Source organism: Panthera tigris, chromosome C1, assembly GCF_018350195.1.
Source record: "Panthera tigris isolate Pti1 chromosome C1, P.tigris_Pti1_mat1.1, whole genome shotgun sequence".
In the NCBI taxonomy this organism is placed as follows: domain Eukaryota; kingdom Metazoa; phylum Chordata; class Mammalia; order Carnivora; family Felidae; genus Panthera; species Panthera tigris.
In genome coordinates this window covers 160,608,542-160,629,226 of record NC_056667.1, presented here as the reverse complement: position 1 = coordinate 160,629,226, position 20,685 = coordinate 160,608,542, and the positions used below count along the sequence as shown (strand labels likewise).

The 20,685-nt window shown below is 42.1% G+C and overlaps 1 long non-coding RNA gene across 2 annotated transcripts; it reads right to left on the bottom strand.

The window, feature by feature from the left end:
• Positions 1 to 1,754: 1,754 nt before the first annotated feature.
• On the bottom strand, positions 1,755 to 20,488 carry LOC122241371. 2 transcript variants are annotated; one of them, XR_006221476.1, is made up of 3 exons: positions 20,291 to 20,488; positions 18,974 to 19,064; positions 1,755 to 2,038 (listed from the first exon to the last, which is right to left on the bottom strand). It is a non-coding gene; the product is annotated as an uncharacterized LOC122241371 (long non-coding RNA). The 2 variants fall into 2 exon arrangements; XR_006221477.1 differs by lacking the exon at positions 1,755 to 2,038 and adding an exon at positions 12,230 to 12,936.
• Between the last annotated feature and the right edge of the window lie 197 nt (positions 20,489 to 20,685).

Below are 20,685 nucleotides of genomic sequence, written 5' to 3'. Positions count from 1 at the left end.
TAAATTAGTATTTGGGTTTTGCTAATTGCATAGACCTGTATGTTTCAGTAGAGCCTTAACCTGTGTTTTTAGATCTCTTCTCAGAGGCAGAGTGCCACAGTACAGCAGCTCAGACTGTCAATGCCAGATATTCTAAGTATTTGCTCTTTGGAGCAGATGAAGTTAATTATGCTGAGAGGAGGTTCATTCTGGAGTTGGCAAAATAGTTCTGCAGTCTGACAAATTTTCCAGGATACCTGAAGATCTAATTATAGCTAAAAATCTCTTCCAATAGCTACATAACTGTTCTGGTTATCACTGTTGAGCAACAAATTACCTCGTGATTTCTGCAGGTCAGGAATTCAGGAAAGGCTTGATCAGGCAGTTCTCTCCCACCGTTACAGTCAGTGGCTGGACTTACCTGCTTGCAGCAGGATGTCTAGAACAGCCAGGGGCTGGCCAGGTATTTCTTTCTCTGTCCTTGTGGTTTCAGGTTTCCCCGTGCTCGCTCTCTCTCTCTCTCTCTCTCTCTCTCTCTCTCCCTGTGGACTAGTTGGGCTTCCTCATAGCATGATGGCCTTGGGGCAATTGAACTGCTTCCACAGTAGCTCAGGGCTCCGGTGTCTGTGTTCCTGGAAAGAGGCAGCAGCTGCCTGCCTTTTACAACATAGCTCCAGAAATCACGCAATCACATTTGCTTTATCCTTTTGGTTACGAACAAATCAAAAGCCTACTCGAATTCAAGGAGAGGGGACATAAACCACACTTCTCCAGGGAGAAGTGTTAGTGACACGACGTACAGGGGATGTGGAACGTGTGCTCTGGCATGCATGATAATATGATAATAACTCTGCTAAGCTCGCGAAGCCCTCTGGCAGCTGTCTTCTCGTGGAGACACATCCTTTTTGCTCTGGCTGCTACAGCCCAGCTTAAGTTTTGAACATACCCAAACATGAAAGCAAACTTGCGAAAAAGAAGCCCTCAGGCAGGACTTTGGCAGAAGACAAAAGACTAGAACACTGTGCAAATGTCAGCAATCACGAATTACATGATGCCCCACCACCTTTTAATGGGGCTGAAATGTATTTCCAGTTGTTTTCTAGGGCTATAGATAAGGGACGGTGGTGTTTCTGCCACAGACATTTCACATGCCTCTCCTCCTCTCCCTCCCTACTTACCTTCACAGTTCAAAGTTTCTTTTTCCTCTATGAATATTGATACCAATTTCATAGCAGTGGGTAGATAGCATTGCAAGGTATAGAGGAGATAGAAACTTACTCATAAAAAGCTGTATTTAAAAAAAATTGTTTAAATGTTTTATATTTGAGAGAGAGAGTGAGACAGAGTACGAGTGGGAGAGGGGCGGAGAGAGAGGGAGACACAGAATCTGAAGCAGACTCCAGGCTCCGAGCTGTCAGTGCAGAGCCCGACGCGGGGCTCGAACTCACCAACCGTGAGATCATGACCTGAGTAGAAGTTGGATGCTTAACTGACTTGAGCCACCCAGGTGCCCCAAAAAGCTGTATTTTTTAAACAAGCTATGTTTTAAAACAGTTAATGTCAGTACTCTAACACCTTCCCACTGTCCAGAATCATTCGCTCATTTATTCATCCATCAGAGATATGAGGACATTACACGCCAGCGGCTACACTCAGTACCCATAAACATGTTAGAGTTGGCGACTGTTGATTCTCTCCATAGCCCACAAGTCCTACTGAGACCTTAAAAAATAACATTTGTATTAATTTGGCCTCTTTCAACTGCCAGTGTCAGAATTTATTGCGCTATGTAGCTTGGAAAACCAGAGAGGTACCACTAGATCCAGGAACCCAGATGCACTTGAGATTGTCAGTTCTCTCTTCATTCCCTCATCTCGTGATTCTACCTCTGCCTGTGGGTAGAGTTGGCCTCGTTCTCAGCTGCCACAAACACAGTTCTGGAGGACGATGGTGATCAACGTCCAATTCTGTGGCCTCTGTCGCTCCCACTCCAAAGGAAAATTTTGATTGGCCGTGCTCGTATCCTACACCAATCACCCTGCAGCCAGAGCTGTGTCCACTGAAAAGGGGATGGAACCGTGAGTAAAGGGCGGAGTGTGTGGCTGCACAGAGAATTGTAACATGCCCACCACAATGATACTCACACTGCCTCTTTCTTTCTATTCCAGTTGCTAGGGCAATGATGCCAGGCTGGTCTTTCTGCCTCTGACCTCTCTTAACTCTAGAATACGACACCTCATCAGCAGGTTCATCTCCTCAGAACTTCTCTTCATCATGCCGTTCCCCTTCTCAAAAACCTTCCAAGGGTCCTACTGCCCGGGATACAATCACACTCACCTGGTGTGATGTCCTCACCAAATCTGTCCACCTGACCAACATCCTCTCCCATTTCTTCCTCCAAAGACTCTCTTCTCTGCTGCCATGGGTCTATCTGTCCCCCCAACAAAATGACGTTCCTGCCCAGTGCACTTGCTCCCACTGTTTCCCTTACCCGGAGGGCCCAGTTGGCCTCCATTTCTGATTCCTATCCATCATTTAGAGACCCTTCCGAGCCCTGTTTCTCTGGGAAGCTTCTCTGACCACCTCGCCCCAGAGAAAAAGGGTGGTTCTTAGAATAGCATGACCATTCACTTTCTCCAGGATAAATCCTATAATTCCATAGATGCTGTCTCCCAGGACTCATTTCTGCTTCTCTTATCATCTTGTTTTCTCTTTTCTTACTCAGGTAAGTTTTATTACATTTATATGTGGCAGGAAAGGCACAAAGCCTCAGGCCCTAAGGATCAGATGGACTCTGAACGGAGCAAGTTCACACCAGAGACCATCATGGCTTCAGTACAAACGTGAATTGATTCATGGGGGGCCCCAAACTCACCTGCTGCCCCTGGAAGTGTTTTTGACAGACTCCCCGGAAAAAGAGGATCTGGGTTGTATAGACAGCTCCAGCCCAGGGCAAGCCCAAGATACAGAACTAAGTAGCCTCTGGATCCAGAGGATGGTACCTCAGACAATTTAACCATAATTTCCTTTCAAAATGTGAAACAAGAAAAGGTCAGGAAGGACATTTGACAAATGAAAGAGAATATATTGTTAACAATTGTTCATTTTAGTTAGCAAACTTGCATAAGGGATGCTTTGATGGATTTAAGTACTCCTTTGGAACATTTTCTCCTGCTATAATAATCCATTCCATTGTGTTATAAAATAATCGTAATCACCACTCAGTGTCCCAAGTCAGAGCAGGAGAAAAGAAGTATTAAGAGCAAGAAGTATCAGAAATACCTTACATGCTGGTTTTCTGCTTTTTGAGAACTAGAAAGCAACATCTCTTTGTACTGCTGTGATCACTGCGGCAAATGCTTACAGGACTGGTGATGTGACTGTACTAGAAAGGTGTACCAGGAGAAGAATCGTAAGACTGAAGAGTAAAGGGGCTCTGTGGAGGACCCATTTGGAGAAGGAAAGTTCTCTGTGGTCAAGAGAGAATTAGCAATGGAGTAGAACAGAGAAACAAGCCTGGGGCCTCCTTTGAAAGCTTAGGTCCTTTTTTCTTGAGCAACACTGAGGAGGTGAGCTGGGACTCTCACTCTTCCTGCGTTTCTGCCTTTGGGAGAGAGTGCATGAAACAGGAAAAGCTGTGGCCGGGCCAGTGGCTTTCGCAGACATGGTGGGTTTGACATAACCAGAGAGCAAGTTCTTGACTGACTGCACAATCTAGTGTATGAATGAAGATCCAGGAAATGCCAGGAAGGAAACACAAGAGCATGTGCACTCCAAGGTTCCACAGCCATTTAGGAAAAGAGGAAAAGAAGCTGGAGTTGAGGAAGAAGTGAATGCACTTTGCAGGCTGAAATTGCCCAGAATTTGCCAGTTCCTATATTACAGTTCTCACACAGAGCATTTAGGCTAGGTATTTTCTCTTGCATAAACTTCCTGCATAAATTTTCTCCAAGAGTATTTATCCCATGTTATGGTATTTAATAAAGCTAATAATTGATGGAATTCATAAAAAAAAATGTCATGGAAAATGGAGCACAGCAGTCATCCATTCTGAAGCAGAAATGATCCTCTCAGGATCTAGCCCAGGCATGTCTGGAAGGCACACGTGAATTACACAGGAAGGTGGCCTAGACTCCCATACCACACGTTTATTGTGCCAAAGTGTTGCCCTCAACTCATACCCGTGGGCTCTTGGGAACCCAGTTTGGCCAAATGGAGGAAAAGGCAAGAACTTCAGCCAGATTCACCAACGAGCTGGCATTAATTGTGTGTGCTGGCAGACAGTGGACTTCTGCTGTTCTCAGAGATGCCTCACTCAGAGGTGGTTCTGAAGGACAGTGGTGAAGGGATGTCCTCCCAGTGTGCAGAGCTCCGAGCAGCACACACGGCTGTTCATTTCTTATGAGAGAAGCTTGTAAAGGAGTTCCGGTCAACGACAAATGACTAGGCTGTGTGCCTGAAGGCCAGCCATGAATAAGACTGTGACATCGGAGACGGGAGTACTGGGGAAAGGGCATGTGCATGAATCTATGGGATCTCTGTGCTCCCTCATGACAGGGGAGAATCTCAACAACCAGGGGGACAGTATGACTCTTCCCATGAAAATCAGCCAGGTCTGTTCTCAACCACTCTGGTGCCAGGTAGTTTCCAAGAAACTTGGAGTTCTGACCTGCCCCCCTCCACCCCACCCCCCTGACGCCGTGGTTACTTTGGGCTCTTCAGGCCAGTAGAACAGCAGGCAAAGAAAGGAGCTACTGTATTGGAAAGGGCGTTTGCCCCTGACCAACACATCAGCTTCCTTCTTTCCCAGTGTACCCCTCAGGCCAGGCCAGACCTGAGAGACAGGGGAAGCTTGAAAACAGATTTGACTGAAGTATACAAGTAGGTCTAGACTAACTTATCCCTGAAAATTATTATGTCTAAAATATAATTAAAACCTAGGGGATTTGCTTGAGATGGCGTTAAGGTCAGAAAAGATCGAAGGGTGTGGTTGGAGAAAAATAAAACCATCTTCTGCTTCTATGTCATCTGGTTGAGCCTTTTCAGTAAACCACTTATAAGTGGATTATTCAGAAACATGGAGGAAAATCCCAGAAAAAACAGCAGAAAGACAAGACGTTGCCTCTAGAGAACATGGTGTCAGAGAAGAATATTTTTTTCTATTATGAGTTTTGCTCATATAATTTTAAAAATGATATACACATAAAACTTTGATAAAATAAAATTGAATTTTAGAAAAATTTTACTTAAAATTTTTACTTAAAGCACAAATTTTTTCGTGGGAAGGAGGAGTGGGGGAAGGTGACATGGAGAACTTAGAACCATGAAATGTGCCGGTGCTTAAGATTATGGGGCATAATTTTTGAACTAGATAGCTTTTGGAATCTTCGAGTCCAGGTTTCTTTATTTGTTTAATTTTTTTAATGTTTATTTATTTTTGAGAGAAAGAGTCAGAGTGTGAGTGGCAGAGGGGCAGAGAGAGAGGGAGACATAGAATCTGAAGCAGGCTCCAGGCTCCGAGCCATCAGCACAGAGCCTGATGCAGGGCTCGAACTCATGAACTGTGAGATCATGACCTGAGCCGAAGTCGGACGCTCAACCGACTGAGCCACCCAAGCGCCCCGAGTCCTTAAAGTTTCTTAATCTGGAATGCCTGGGTGAGGCTCAAGGGAGTCTATGCATATCCTTAAATATTTTTTATTCAAAATGCTGTGGGAGCGCCTGGCTGGCTCAGTCGGTGGAGCTTGTGACTCTTGGTCTCATGGTTGTGAGTTCCAGCCTCATGTTGAATGTCGAGATTACTTAAAAATAAAATCTAAAAAACAAAAGAAAAGCAAAACGTTGTGTACAGGTACATTCTGCAGGAGAGAGTAGACACTTAGCTCTCACTGAGTTCTTAGAATCAAAAAAAAAAAAAAAAGAATTAACAACTACTGATCTGATGTCATTTACATAAAATAACCACAGAAGAATCTATACATTGGGAAAGGAGTGTGCATGTTTGGTAAAAGTGAGTGAAGTGACACACTGCACCATATTGTTTATGGTAGTAACCACATGAGGGATCCGTGGGACTGTGTGGGCGTCAGTGAAGGCTTTCACTTTCTCCATACCGTTTGGGTTTTTAAAAAATTTTTTGTTAATGTTTATCTTTATTTTTGAGAGAGACAGAGACAGAGACAGAGAGCAAGTGAGGGGTAGAGACAGAGGGAGAGGGAGACACAGAATCTGAAGCAGGCTCCAGGCTCTGAGCTGTCAGCACAGAGCCCGACGCGGGGCTTGAACTCACGAATTGTGAGATCATGACCTGGGCTGAAGCTGGACGCTTAACTGACTGAGCCACCCAGGTGCCCCTATTGTTTTGATTTTTTAAATAATGGAAATATATTAGGCATTCTTTGTCATGTTTTAAAACTACTGACTTAATGGATTCTTCTCATTTTATAGTTAAGAAAACGAATTCCAGAGATGTAGCCTAATTATTCAAGTCACCCACATTTGCAGAGGTGAGACGAGAAAGCAAGCATCCTGCATTCCACTCTTACTCCTATTCCGGTGATCTGCTGGCATTCTGAGCTGGTTTGAAGGGATCTCTACTACCTTTTGGGTTGATCCCTCTGCCAGACACGCTGTAAAGTGTTGAGTCGCATCATGTTTGCACATGTACGTACAGTTGTTTAAGCCAAACAGTTTTACAAATATCCCAACAATACCATCACCACTCCACCCATATAATTAGAAGGAAGTAGCAAGTGTAAATGGATTTGCACAGGATTTCAGTGCTAGAGGCATTCCAGAGCTTTTGAGTTTTGAACTCTTCTTGTTCTACTAGATCACGCTGCCTGATCAGTATGAGTAGTAGTTCTAAAATCTACCTGGTGAGGATCAGAAACTGCTGGTGAGCAACATATCCTGAGTAAGGAAGAGCAGGGACTTGAGTCAGACTACCAGGTTTGAACTCATTTACACTTTCCTGCCGTGTGACTTACACCATGCTGCTCAACACCCCCCAAGTCTGTTTTCTCATCTATAAAATGGAAATAATAACAATACCACTTCTTAGAGTTGCTGCAATAATGTGTAAAAGTACGGAGCACTGTGTCTGGCATAATTCAGTATCAGCTGTTATTCTTATCAGATGATTTTCAAAAGAGGATCTATCTGTTCAGGTGCAGAACAGCTTAGACAAAAACAGGAACACTGCATGTGGAAATGGAGTGTCAGGGAACACCTACTTAGACGAGGCTTCTGGCTCTGTGTTCCCAGGTAGGGGCAAGACGTCAAAGAGGGACATTTCCGGGAGAGGTCCCTCACTGCTCTCCTTTTCTATTGTGGCCACTTTCTCCTGTGGGCGGATTTCTTGTCCCTCACTCGCTTTGTGATTTCATGGGGTGGGAGTAAGTAAAACAGATGCTGAGCCCCCAAGGAGTAGCTGTGGGGAAGAAAAAGACTCCCAAGTCTTTTCCAATCAAACTGACAATTCAGAATTTGTTGGACAATTCAAAAATCCCTTCCAACACGTCTTCATGACCGTAATGTGGCACAGGGGTTCTCCCCACTGCAGGGTGCACGAGAGTAAGCAGGTGTGCCTGTGAAAATGGAGATTTCTGGGCCACATAGCTTGAAATTTTGATTGGTAATCCAGCATGGCTTTTGCTAGCTGAGCTTCCGAGGGTGTCTTCTGACCACCTGCTTCAGAATCACCTGTGGGTTTGTTTAAAGTCTATCTTCCTGGATAATCCTGATAGACATTAAAGCATGAAAACCACTGGAAAAGAAACACCTTTGTAAACCTGGCCTCTTCTGGGGCAGATCAAATAGGCAACGAGGTTATGATGGATTCGTTGTATTGTAACAACCTGGGTGCAGAGTGATTACAGCGATTTTTCCAAGCCCTTGACCAGTGGGGATCAACTCTCAGAAGGGTAAAACACCTGTCTATTTTTCACTGTTGGGAGTCGAACTCAGTAACTCAGAGGTGGAATCTTCCTTGTCTTTTTTTTAACAATCCCAGGCCATTGAGCCAAGAGTTTCTTTATGGTGTTGACTTATCAAATAAGTCACATCAATCTAGGATTAGCCCAGTCAAGAATCATGTGTTATTTATCGATAACTTTAGTTAAGAAGAGCTCATAAAAATTTCAATACTTGCCCAGCGCAAGTGGAGGGTAACATTTTTATGATGCAATAAACTCTCATTCTCCAGCACGGCAGATCAGGTTACATGAGTGCTAACAGATCCTTGCAGCGATCAAATTTGTACTGTTCAACATTTCGAATAAAATTACCGTGGTGCAAACCTTTTTGCGCAGGCTAATGAGACTTTAAGTGAGATCAACCAGGAGGCAGATCCAATCACTCACGTAAGGGCTCTCTAGTTTAAAAAATGGACTGCTCAGTGAGAGAAAGACCAATCACCCAATAGAAAAATGAGTGTAGCACTTGAAAAATTGCTCAGTTTTGCTCACGAGAAAGGACACGGAAACTCCAAGAGACCTTGTTTCACCTCTTGTATTGGTAATAATGAAGAAGGGTGATAGGCAAGAATCCTGTATGTTGTTACTGAGAAAATAAGTTAAAAGGACATTTTTGAAGGGAACTTGGTCATGTCTATCAAAAATTTAAATGTGGTGAGTTAGTCTCAGCAAGTTTACTTTTAGGTATTCTTTTTACTTTTAGATGCATGTCCAAGGGATGGTAGTTCGAGCATTTTTATGGTAGCAAATGACCAGAAACAATCTAAATGAGCACCAGTAGTTAAATGTTATTAAATATTTAAATAGTAAACAGTTATATAGTTGAATACTGGTTAAATACATTTTATATTTCCACACAATCGAACACTTTTCAGTCACTGGAAACAAAGAGCCACATCTAGACAAACTCATAGACAAATTCCAAGATCTGTGGTTTACCAAAAGAAATTTACCATTTCTTTGCAGGCACTGTTCTAAATCCTCCACTTCTATTAGTTAATCATGAAATCATATGAAGTAGGTACCATTAATGTCCCAGTTTCAGTAATGGGGAAATTTAAGGGACAGAGAGGTTAAGCAACTTGCTGAAGGACACACCACTTATATAGCAGAGCCAGGATTCAAGCCCAAACTCCATAATCCAGAGTTTGTGCCATTAACCATTATGTTGAAATGTGTATAATATGCTGCCATTAGCATAGAAAACATTTATACTTACACATCATGCCCATGCATCATATACTTATATATGCAGAGACTCTCTCTCAAATGATAAATACGAAAACAATAACTGGAGTTGCCTATGCAGTGACAAACTAGTGCCTAGGGTCACTGGTATGGAGACATTTGAATGGTGTGTAACTCTTCGAATTTTGTAGTTGTACATATATAAACCCTACCCACCAGACCTCCGTAAGAAACAGACATACAAATGAACAGACAGCAACAGCAAAAAACGATCACAACCTGTGCCTTGGAGGTCATGGATATCAGAGTGCCTCTGAGGCAGGCTGGAGTCAACAAGAGACTCTTCAGGGACTGGGGAATTTGGTATTGACATACTTGAAGTCCTGCTTCTTTTAAAGTAAAGAGCTTTATTGAGAGAATTTAAATTGTGTTTGCCACAGAGGGTGGACAGTTTGAGGACTCTGATTTTATCTGATTGGTTTTTCCCCAGTAAGGAAGTAAATCTTCCCTGAAACTTTTAATTTCTATGTATAAAACATTTTCCCAGTAGTCCTCTCGTGGAGCTCAGATTCAGTGTGGAAATCCCAGAGGGCAACCTACTGCATGTTCAAGGACATTTATATGAGTTCGAGAAGCCAATGTGGGGTGGTTTTGAAAGCTCTGTTTCACCCATTTTAAGCTCTGGTACTTGTATAAACAGAAATGCTAGATGGCCAAGATGTCAGATGAAGCAAGCCATTTATCTAAGGAAACACAACCCTGTATAGAATTTGTACAGTTCTTCAAAGAAAATTGTAGGGTAAACTAGATGATTCAATAGTCAAAATAAGAGCTGCTTACTTCAAACCCATTGATAGTGAGGAATGAAAGCTCTCTTTGGCCTCAGACACCAACACTGAAGTGGTCAGCTTCCTCAAGGGTGTGTATGGCTCTCCAGGGTGTTTTCACTTCAGCTGCAAACTGGGAACAGGCATGGCTTCAGGTGCTCTTCCCAAAGGTCAGACACTTATGGCCCCTCCCCTCATGCTGAAACTCAAAGCTCTGTCTATAGCCTCTAGGTCCCTAGGGAAAAGAAAATCCAGAAGACCCACAGTGGGCCTGGGCTGGTTCTAAGTTTTATTCCAACAAAGAAGAGTGAAGCATGCTGAGAACTTTACTTTTCTACAAGATGCTCTAAGAGACCTTTTCAGAGAAAGCTCTCACAGGTGGGTAGAAACTTCACTGTGACTCTGGAGCTCTTCAATCCCTTGGGGAGTCCCCTAAAGACATAGGTCCACTGGATTTTCCCTGTTGGAACACACTCTGGAGAACACAGACTATAAATACCCAAGAGGCTGGCCTTTCCCATTGGAATCCGCTCACCACCTGCCACCGAATCTGTGTATATTTGCATGGGCATTCTACCTGCCATTACTCTAGCATCTTCCATCAATCAATTGCTCACCTAACCTTATTCCAGTTCCAACCTCTCATTTCTGGCCTGGGTTCAACTTCTCTGGGGCATCCGTACTGCATTGTTAGCAACTCCATTTGCAACCAACCACATCTGAAACTGCCAGGTAGCAACTTGTGGTGGTGAAGTGAATATAGACTCTGGAGTCAAATGCCTAGATTACAATTTTGGGTCTACCACGTATCAGCTGAGTGACCTAGGGCCAGTTTCTTCACTGCTCTCTGCCTCAGTTTCTTTATCTGTAAAGTGGGGAAGTAATAGTATGTATGTCATAGGATTGATTTAAAAATGTAAATGAGGGGGTGCCTACCTGGTTCAGTAGGTGGAGCATGTAACTCTTGATCACGGGGTTGTGAGTTTGAGTCCCACGTTGTGTGTAGAGATTACTTAACAATAAAATCTTAAAAAAAAAAAAAAAGAATGTAAATGAGATAATCTATGTAGCCAACAGCACTTTTCCATTTTGGGTTTACATGAAGAGGAAGTAAAGCATAAGTAAAACGTTTGAAATAGGAGGAAGACATTCTTGGTGATAAGACTTAACACTGGCTTGGATTCCTAAGAGAAGGCGTGGAATCAACTTGACAAAATAAAATCCTTCTCTTGAGATAATCTAGGTATTCTCACTTGGTGATACCCAATGGAGCAAATGACCTCTCACCATCCCTTCTGAACTCTCATCTAACTCTTGACTCAGAGGCTGTATTGTGGGTTAGAGGAAACCCAAAGTAATGCTAACTTGGCAGGGGGAAGCCAGAGGTTCTAATTGCTAATCTCCCAAATGTGCCACTTAACTGTCGGCTAAAGGGTAGGTACAAGAAGACAGCTTGAGAACCCACCCCTCTTCTGCTCCATCCTTATGTTTCTGTTGCACAAATGCAGCAAAATGAGTAGCAATATTTTCATTGAAAATATGCCTCATGCAAATCAGTTTGGTAAATATGGAATTTAGCCTTTATAAAAGAGCACCTGTTCCCCCCTCCCATTCCTCCATTTAATTTTTGCATTCAGATGTGCTCTGCTCTTGCATAAGCCTGGTCCCATACACTATAACAAGAACAGACTTGCTGGTTTTGAATCCAGCCAAACACACCCCCCTATTTTCCAAGAAAAATCTTCTCTAAAAATTACAGGCACCTGCATGTTGGTTTTCTAGTGGGCCTTGAAGGATATTTCCATAGGAGTGAAATATACTGACATTTTTAAAACACGAGAACCATTAGGAGTTGATAGGGACTCTCGTGGGTGAGGAGAGGGCAGCAGGGCAGACACAAGGGTCATCTGGATCTGTCTGAGGCCTCAGTGCGGGCGGCGTTCCAGTCCCCCTCTGCGATGTGGTGACGCTTGGGTTAACTGCTCTTCTCTGCTGAGGAGCTGGGATTTTAACTCAGTTGTGGTTTGGTCTGGGTGGTTTCCTTTTTCCCTCACCATCAGAGAGATATTTTAAAATCACAAACAGAACCTGGGGAGAGGAGGCCCAATTTGACACCTTTGAACCTTGATGGGGCCACTTTATAGGTTCAGATTTAGAGGGATTGTTGGGTGGGGACGTGCAACCCGGGAGAGCCTTTCAGTGCCTTTCATAGAGGGATACAGAATCAGAGTTTCCTGAAATGGTGTTTTTTGTGTGAGACCTGTCAATAGAAATATCAAACTGTGAATATACAATTGAACTTTATTATCCCTTTTGATTTTGTAACTACATAGGTATGACAGACAGAGGCCGATTTGAAAAGAAACTCACAATTGCCAGCGTGTCCCTTGTATGAATCCCACGGCTGGAAGTTTTTCTGTAAATCGGCATCTTCAGGTAGGGGCTGTGCAGGTGCCTCCCACTGGCTCCCGAGATATGTTTTAATTAAGGAACATGAAATCTCTCAACCTTCCGTTACATAGTGGAATTGCCCTCGTGCTCTGAAATGTGGCTCCAGAGATGGCATTGTGGTGCTTCATATTTACTCTCTGCAGAACTTTCATTTCAAAGATTCTTACTTTGTGAGCCGAAGGGCTTTTTCTTTTCTTTCTTTTCTCTTTTTTTTCTTTCTGCTCATCCCTGAAATGGACGAACGCTGGAATTCGAGAGTCAAGCTGTGTTCTTTCTGCCTCTGGCATCATTAGAGAGCCGAAAGGTGGAAGCCAGTCTCCAAATGCTTGGCCTCAAAATGAAAATCTTGCCCCACTGAGGGATTCAGACAGTCTGGGCCAAGGCCCCTCTTGCCCATGGTAGCCGGAGCCAAACCAAAGGACCATGCTCTTCCTGGTTGTTCTCAGTTGCTTAAAGTAACAGGAAGTGTAGCTCCTTATAAGCTCGGCCTCCCCAGAGCCTTTCCTCCCCAAAGCCTGCATCGTGGTAAAAGAGAATGGCACAGATTCTTCAGGAATGAAGTCGCTCCTAAAGAGGCTTTCGATTTCAACCACATACGCAGAAATTACTAGAAGTAACACAGATTGATAAAGTGAGGTGCACACTAGCTAAGGGTGGCAAAAACCAAGGCCAAGGCATCTGATCTATATCTGCATCCATACGTGAAAGGCTGGACTAGACAACCTATAAAATATTCTTATGGTTCTAAGGCTCTACAAGTGCACCAGCTGCAGTTAGATGTTGAGAAATTAATGGAGATACAGAGAAGACATAAAATACAGTCATTACCAGGGATGCCCTCCCCTCATCATCCTCTACCTCTGGAGAGGAGAAGAGGGAAGGAGGATTGAGGAGGCAGACAAAGGAAATTTTAGCTTTATTTGCAATTCCTTTCTTTTGTATTTATTTACGAGGAGACCGTACTCATATTAGTTGTGCAAGTTAAAAATTAATTTGAAATCCAGCCCACTCTAAAATGAAGTTAGAATGGACCAAAATGCTTGCTTCCTCTCCCCACGGCAAGCTGCAAAACAATGTGCTCACACTTACGACAATTCTATATATTTTATACAGGCATACATATGGACGTAAGTGTACAGGGAAAGTTATGGAAGTACACATATACCAAGCTGATGGCGATGGTTAGCTTGGGGGGTGGGAGGTGTGCACTGGGTAATGAGAGTTAAAGATAACTTCAGACTTACCTGCAATGTTTTAAGATTTTAATAGGAGGAATGTATTCACACATTTCCTATCTAATGAAATCATACAATTTACACACATGAGATTTTAGGGTCAAGTGTATATATAGGTGTGTGTACATATATGGACATATGCACACATGTATATGTATGCACATGCACACATACACAGTTTCTGCCCCAAACAAGAATTTGCAGTGTAACTGGAGACATTTCAAATGTATGAACACTCAACAACTGGAGAATGATCCTTAGCTCAGCTCGACCTCACTGGGAAGCCTTCCCAAAGTGTTCACACTGACCGTGCTCTTCTTGAACGCCTACCTTCAACATCACCTCACTCCTCATCACACCCATTCTCCCTCCCACTGTCTCTTTGGGTCCAGTTTTGTGATCCCTGAAAAAGGCAAGATCCCAACATTTATCCTCTGTGTTTCTACCTAGGAGGCACAAGCCTAAGTGCCTCCTACCATTTGCTATTCTTCAGCCCACTCTGCTCACCTGACTCTAAGGGAATGAATGCCTCTTCCACTTCTCTGCTGTAGGTATGCCCCCAGGGAGCCCACGAGCATGCCAAGTCAGAGTCCAGAGACCATCCCACAGCTACTGCATCACAATCCCGAGGTGAGGGCACCAGACACCCATATCGGTAGCCAGCACCCTGAGGAATGCTCATGCCAGGTCCAGTTGGCCAACACTGCTCAGAGGTCTAACATGGCCCGCAAGTTACACTGAGGAGAGAGAAAGAAAACACATTTCTCTCCCATGTGGGATGTACTAAAAATGACTTTAGACTCTCCTACGCTCATGGATCCAGAAAGGAAAGCAATTTGGCATTATGCATCAAAAACCTTTAAAAAGCTCATAGCCTTTTATCCAGCAATGCTGCTTCTGGGCATCCGGATGAAAAGAATCAGAAACGAAGATAGAGATTTATGTATAGATATTCATCATGCAGTTGTTTATGGTTAAGTTTGAAAATAGCTAAATGAAGCGTGATTCTTCCACAGTGGTACTATACAACTATCCAGAAAGAGAAGGGGAACTTTTAAGTGCATGGTTATGCTTATGGCTACTTATTAAGGAAATAATCAGGAATCAAAATGGTATCACGAACACACTCTTTCTATAATGAAAAAAGAGGCAGAGAAAAAAAGGCTGGAAGAATAAAGGCTGAAGGGAAGATTAACAAAAAGAGGTGCCAAAGAGAGAGATACCTGATAAGCCAGAGTTAGTTGACATAAATCAGCCCTCAGCCCTTGGCATTCTATCCCATCAGTACCAGTAATAAAGAAAAACTGAGCAGACAATTTGGTTGACGATGTGGGAGGCAGAATATCACACAGCTGCTTTACCCACAGCTGTATGGCTTTGCAGTGTTGACAGTTTGAAAAAAGAGAAAGACAAATAGAAAATAAAACCTTGTATTGGGCTGGGAAGTAAGCAGATGGGCTGGGATGTGACCCACACAGGGAGTCGTGGTTTGATTAGTAGAAGTTACTGATTTAACTTGAATTTCAGACCTATAATTTCTATCTTTTAATGAAGTTTCCATTATTTGGAGTTTTCTCCCCCCTCAGGGCTTCTAAGTTTTTTTTTTTAAACCAATATTTATTTCTATATGTTTTGTTTCATGCTTTGAAAAGTCTTCACAAACAAAATCACTATAATATACATTTTCCTTTGAAGATTCCACACCCCTTACCCAAACCGTCCTCTCCCCCCACCCTCACATGGTAAGTAAACTCTTTGTATTATTGAAAACCTAAGCTTTGTAGACATAGGAAAAGTGAAGTGGTGGATTAAGCAATTATTTAGTGACCTTCAGCTGGGTAGACAAGCTGCCTAAATGATCCCATACAATGTTTTTTTCTCACTAGCTGTATTTTGTGTGTGTGTGTGTGTGTGTGTGTGTGTGTGTGTGACCAAAAATACGTGAATGATGGCCTCAACTCTTCTTTTCACTTTGGCCCAAATCATCTTGTTACCGCTACTTAGGTCAGATGTCAAGTAATTAAGAGAATGATATTAACACATCAATTCTGAGAATTCTCTGTTTTATGAAAGCATCTATTTTAGAACTCTTGCAGGTGGCTGCAGCTCACAAAGCCCGTCAGATGGACTGGATGCAAAAAGGTTCAAGGGCTGCTTGTGTTTTTCAAATGTTATCTAAGGAATCTTTTCACAAACCCCTGCTATTGTTCGACATAATTTTTGTGGCTCTTGGGGACTTAAATGCAACTGAACAAGTTTAAAGGAACCAAAATATGACAAAAGAAAGAATAGTCCCCTATTATAAGGCATTCTCTTCTTTTTCTTTCCCTTCCTCCTCCACCTTTCAACCAATGCCCTAGGCTGGCTGATGCAACTTATGTCTGAGAATGCTTGAAATTTTAGGGTTTTGACTGCACTGATTTAGTAGAATATTGGAAGCACTATGCACATATTAGATTACCATAAATTAGGGAGCTTTTTTTTCCCTTTCTTTTTTTTTTTTTTTTTTTTTTTTTGAACATGAAGACATTGAAAAGCAATGTATGGCTGCTGGTTCAGGCTCATTTGAGTGGCTTAATACTATGTTGATAGTAATTATAATCTCCATGGAATGAGATGCTCAGTGAATGTGATAGCATCCTCTGTATGGCCAAGGAAAAGTACTCTAAATACTCTAAATATTTAAAATTACTTGTGAATTTCAAAAAGCAAATAGAAATACATCTATTTCTTCCCTTTTACTTTATTGTTTTCCTCTTCTTAATCTCCCGAAGCCTTTCCATTACTTAAAAAAAATCTTTTTCAGGGGCACCTGGCTGGCTCAGTGGGTCGAGCATGTGACTCTTGATCTCGAGGTCATGAGTTTGAACCCCACATTGGGCGCAGAGATTACTTAAAAAAATCTCAGAGTTCTGTTTTCTTGTTCATCCTGTATGTAGTAATAATAATGGGGACAGTTTATATTTATCAAGTAATTACTATATGCAGGACATGGAACTAAGCACTTTACACATATCACTTCATTTAAAACTCACAATAGCCCTATCAGGTCAGCACTGCTATTCTTTCCAGATTGAGACCATTCACCCAAGGTCCACAGCTAGTAAGTGTCACAGCCAGGTTCAGGACCCAGGGTTTCAAGTCCTGACACCATGCTCTCAACTATTATAATGGACCATAAATGCATATTTTCTACCCTGGGAGATACTGATCTATTTTCATACTTACACAAAGAGCAATTTATTTGCATAAAAGGAGAATACCCTACTAATGCTCATTAGATTTAATTATGTTTTTGATTAATAAGATTTGACGCAATAGACACATGATACCATTTATATATTTAACTTAACACTAGCTTTAATAGCATGACACTTCCATGCTTACCATAAAGTGTTTTTTCATGGGTTTATTCATGTATTTCTTTTGAACTCCTTGACTTGATTTGCCTCTAAGCTTTGCTCACTTCACAGTAGAAACAGCCAATGAACACTCATTTGTAAATTAAAGTATAGCAGACTTAGGAGATGTTCAAGGGGTAAAACAGGCAATTCTCCCAGCAAATAAAGCTCATCAAAGACTGTGCCAAGGAGAATGACTCCAGGAAACCAAAATACAGTGTTTTCATCCAATATCCCCTATACCACTCCAATAACCACTACCACTACCATCCATGATTTGAGAAGAAAAGGCTATCAGTAGAGAGAGAAATCAAGGGTCTCTCCAGGCTAGCAACTAGAAAATCATAGGAGAGGCAGGAAGTGAGTGAAACCCAAACTAGTAACAGGCTAGTCTTGGAGGCTGGTGGAGATGAGAGTTTGATGCTAAAACTTGGTCTGCAAAGTAAAAAATGGATTTAGGAGCAGTCAGGGCAAAACCTCAGGTTTGTTCTGTAGAGGATAAGAAATCAATATGGAGCAGAGGTTAATGAAAGAAAGAGAGTTTGTGCACAAGGCCAAGACTAAAGGCTGCAGGGGGCTGACTGTGAGTCTAGGTCAGAAAATGGAGGTCAGGAAGCTTTGGCTTTGGGGCTGGGGCTCATGTCTAGTTCCTGCTGACCCCAGCTTGGACAGCCCTGGAATGCCAGGCTGTACCCCAAATACCAGTACTCATGTCCCTCCCAACCCACTAAGTGCCTTGGGAGGGACCCCGGGATCAGGTACGGCTACATCATTTACAGGTCAAAATGAAAACACTGTTAAAGATACTAAATTACAAGCTTTTTCTTCTACGGCCTTGTTCCCTTGACTTGTTATGATGTTTTTCCATTTGTTATTTAAGATCATTCTAAGCAAAGAAAAATTACAATTTCAAATTACTGGCATGAATTTTACCGTTCATCTTTATATCATGCGATTCCACTTTTAAATGCAAATATAAGAACATTTAACTTGTATGAGGAATCACTGAAATGACACAATTTATATTTCCTAACTCGTACATACATATGTATTTCATTCTTACCAGAACAGTGAAAATGCTGTACAAAACGTCAACCCTTTATTTTACTCGTTGTTTAATACATGCACATTCTACCAGCACTTTCTGTCTTTAGCTGATGAGTATGGAAGGACTGAGAGGAAAAAGAATTATGGGTTGCCCTAGCTTTTTCTTTCCTTCGATGTCATCTTTCCCAGCGTAAGTAGTTGGCTAATATGAAGAAATAACATGGTTAAGAAAGACTATCATTGTGTTCCTTGGAGTTTCTTAGAACAGCATTTCCTTTTTTCCATGTTGGAGGCAAGTTGTGGTTCAAGTAGAAAAGAGTGGCCTCTCCAGGATGTCAGCATCCCCATTTACTCCGTCATAGATGTAATGCTCTTACCTTGTACTCTCTTTTGAGCCTTGTGGAACTCCTATGCATCATGCGTCCACAGGAGCTCTATGCTTATGGAACTTTGTGAATTCTGTATGTGAACGGGGCATCAAGGAACAGTGGACATGCATATGGTGCTATCTCCTCTGCTCACAAACATGCTCCATTGTCCCACTGGACTTCATTTACAAAATAGAAGTTCAAAGAAAAAACTATTAAGAAATTCAAGATAGCAACAGCAGAGCATTAAGCCAAGCATAGGACCGTTCTGAGTTGGGGGTCCTGTTCAACCGCACAGGTGGCACATTCGTGAAGCTGACCTTGCCTGGAGTACCTGCTATTGTATAACTAGGAAATTATCCAGTGGTATCCTGAAATGTAGGGACTTATATTACTATGACTAGAATAGTAGTAGACAAAGACCTATACAGGAACAGCAATATGCCTATTCACATAATGGGACAGAATTCCCAGTAAGTGCTCCTGAGTGGATCCACTCACCTGACCAGTGTTCCAGGACACTTGCTCAATGCCCCTCAGGAACTCTTCCTTGATCCATGAGCCCCAGCACATCCTAGGCCATGTAACAACCCTAGAAATGATTCTAATATGACTTGAATAGCCAGGAGACCCAGAGCCCCCTCTCTTTTACCTTCCTCCTCTTTCTTTTCCCCCTTCTTATTTTCTCAGCAAAACCCACGTTCTGCTGTCCCTTTCTACAATAATTAAATAGAACTCAATGGCCTACAGGAAGGGCTTCGAAATTAGAAAGAGACACTTGTTACCTTCCTTAGTTGGATGAAGGAGGAGAAGAAGACAGTGGGAAATACTGTCTATTCCTCCCCATGAATTTATACTCCAAAGGCTGAGCAGGAGGTACTTTCTGCAAAACGGTATCTTGTATACAGGGAGATAGTTTTGTCTTTGAATTATTTAACAGACAGAAGATTTGAAGCAGAGGAATTGTGACTTCCTAAAATTACAATTACACTGATTCTCTGGAACAAATTCTATGATTATATACCTATTTTTATAGAAATCAAACCAAAGCACAACCAGTGATCTGATGTACTTGGGCAACTTTTGAACAATGCCTTTCCCAGATTATTCTCTAAAGAATTGACCCAATATTCTCATTACTGAGTACCAGAATTTATAAATTGTTCATTGTACATATCTATATATTGGTGTATACTACTACTTATATGAGAAAATGGCGGCCTTATAGATATTATACATCTATATATTTATATATGTAGATGACCTACATCTATATTTACCTACATATAGCTAAAGGAAAGAATGGTCTTATAGTCTCATGAGCAACTTTGACAGCTCAAAGAGCTTCTTTGATTGGATAAGAAATCTCATGTAACCTGATTTAAGTTGCCAATTTCAATCAGAGTTTTCCTCTGTGACAGAGACAGTCATATACACTGATCTAGTTCGGTTGATAGTAACAGTTCTAGAAATCCAACACAGAGAGTGTTTTTTAATACAAATGTATACAGGATTGGAATGTTGATAAGACATTTGCAAATGTATATAGAAATATGATAATTTATACTATTTTTTGATAAGGCTCCTGGTTGGCATTAGTGATGTGTCATATGATTGCATTAATTGCAAAGAAGAAACTCAAAATGGCATAATTGTGCCTGATGTTCAAGTAATAGAAATGGAATTTAAAGTGTTGTTAGAAAATGGAAAATGTTATCGAGGTGAAAAGGTTTTAAAAACATGAATGCAAAACCGAACCATTAGCACATGTAACCCTTTCGTGGTATTATGAAGTATGCAGCAGGGCTCCTACAATACCTGCTGACCCCCGGCAAGGATAAAAGACAGATGGGAGGTGAGTGTCAGCCTCCAGTGGGTTATCTCTGAAGCTACTTAGTGAGGTGAGGTGGGAGGCGGGGGGAGGAGTCACATGTTGTAATGCCCTCACTTTGTTAGGTCATAAGTACCTAAGTTGACGCCTTTGATTACTGGCTATCTTAGTGTGAGATGCAGCATCATATGGTGGTCTGGAGTGTGGACTCCACATACCGCACTGCCTGAGTTCAAACCTTGGCTGTACTGCCAAACAGCTGTGTGCCCTTGAGCCAATTACTCTGCCTCTCTGTGCTTTTAGTAAAATTTGTAAATGTGGAGTCATTCCCTGTACCTTTCTTCAACCAGTTATAAGAATAAATGAGTTAAGGGCACCTGGG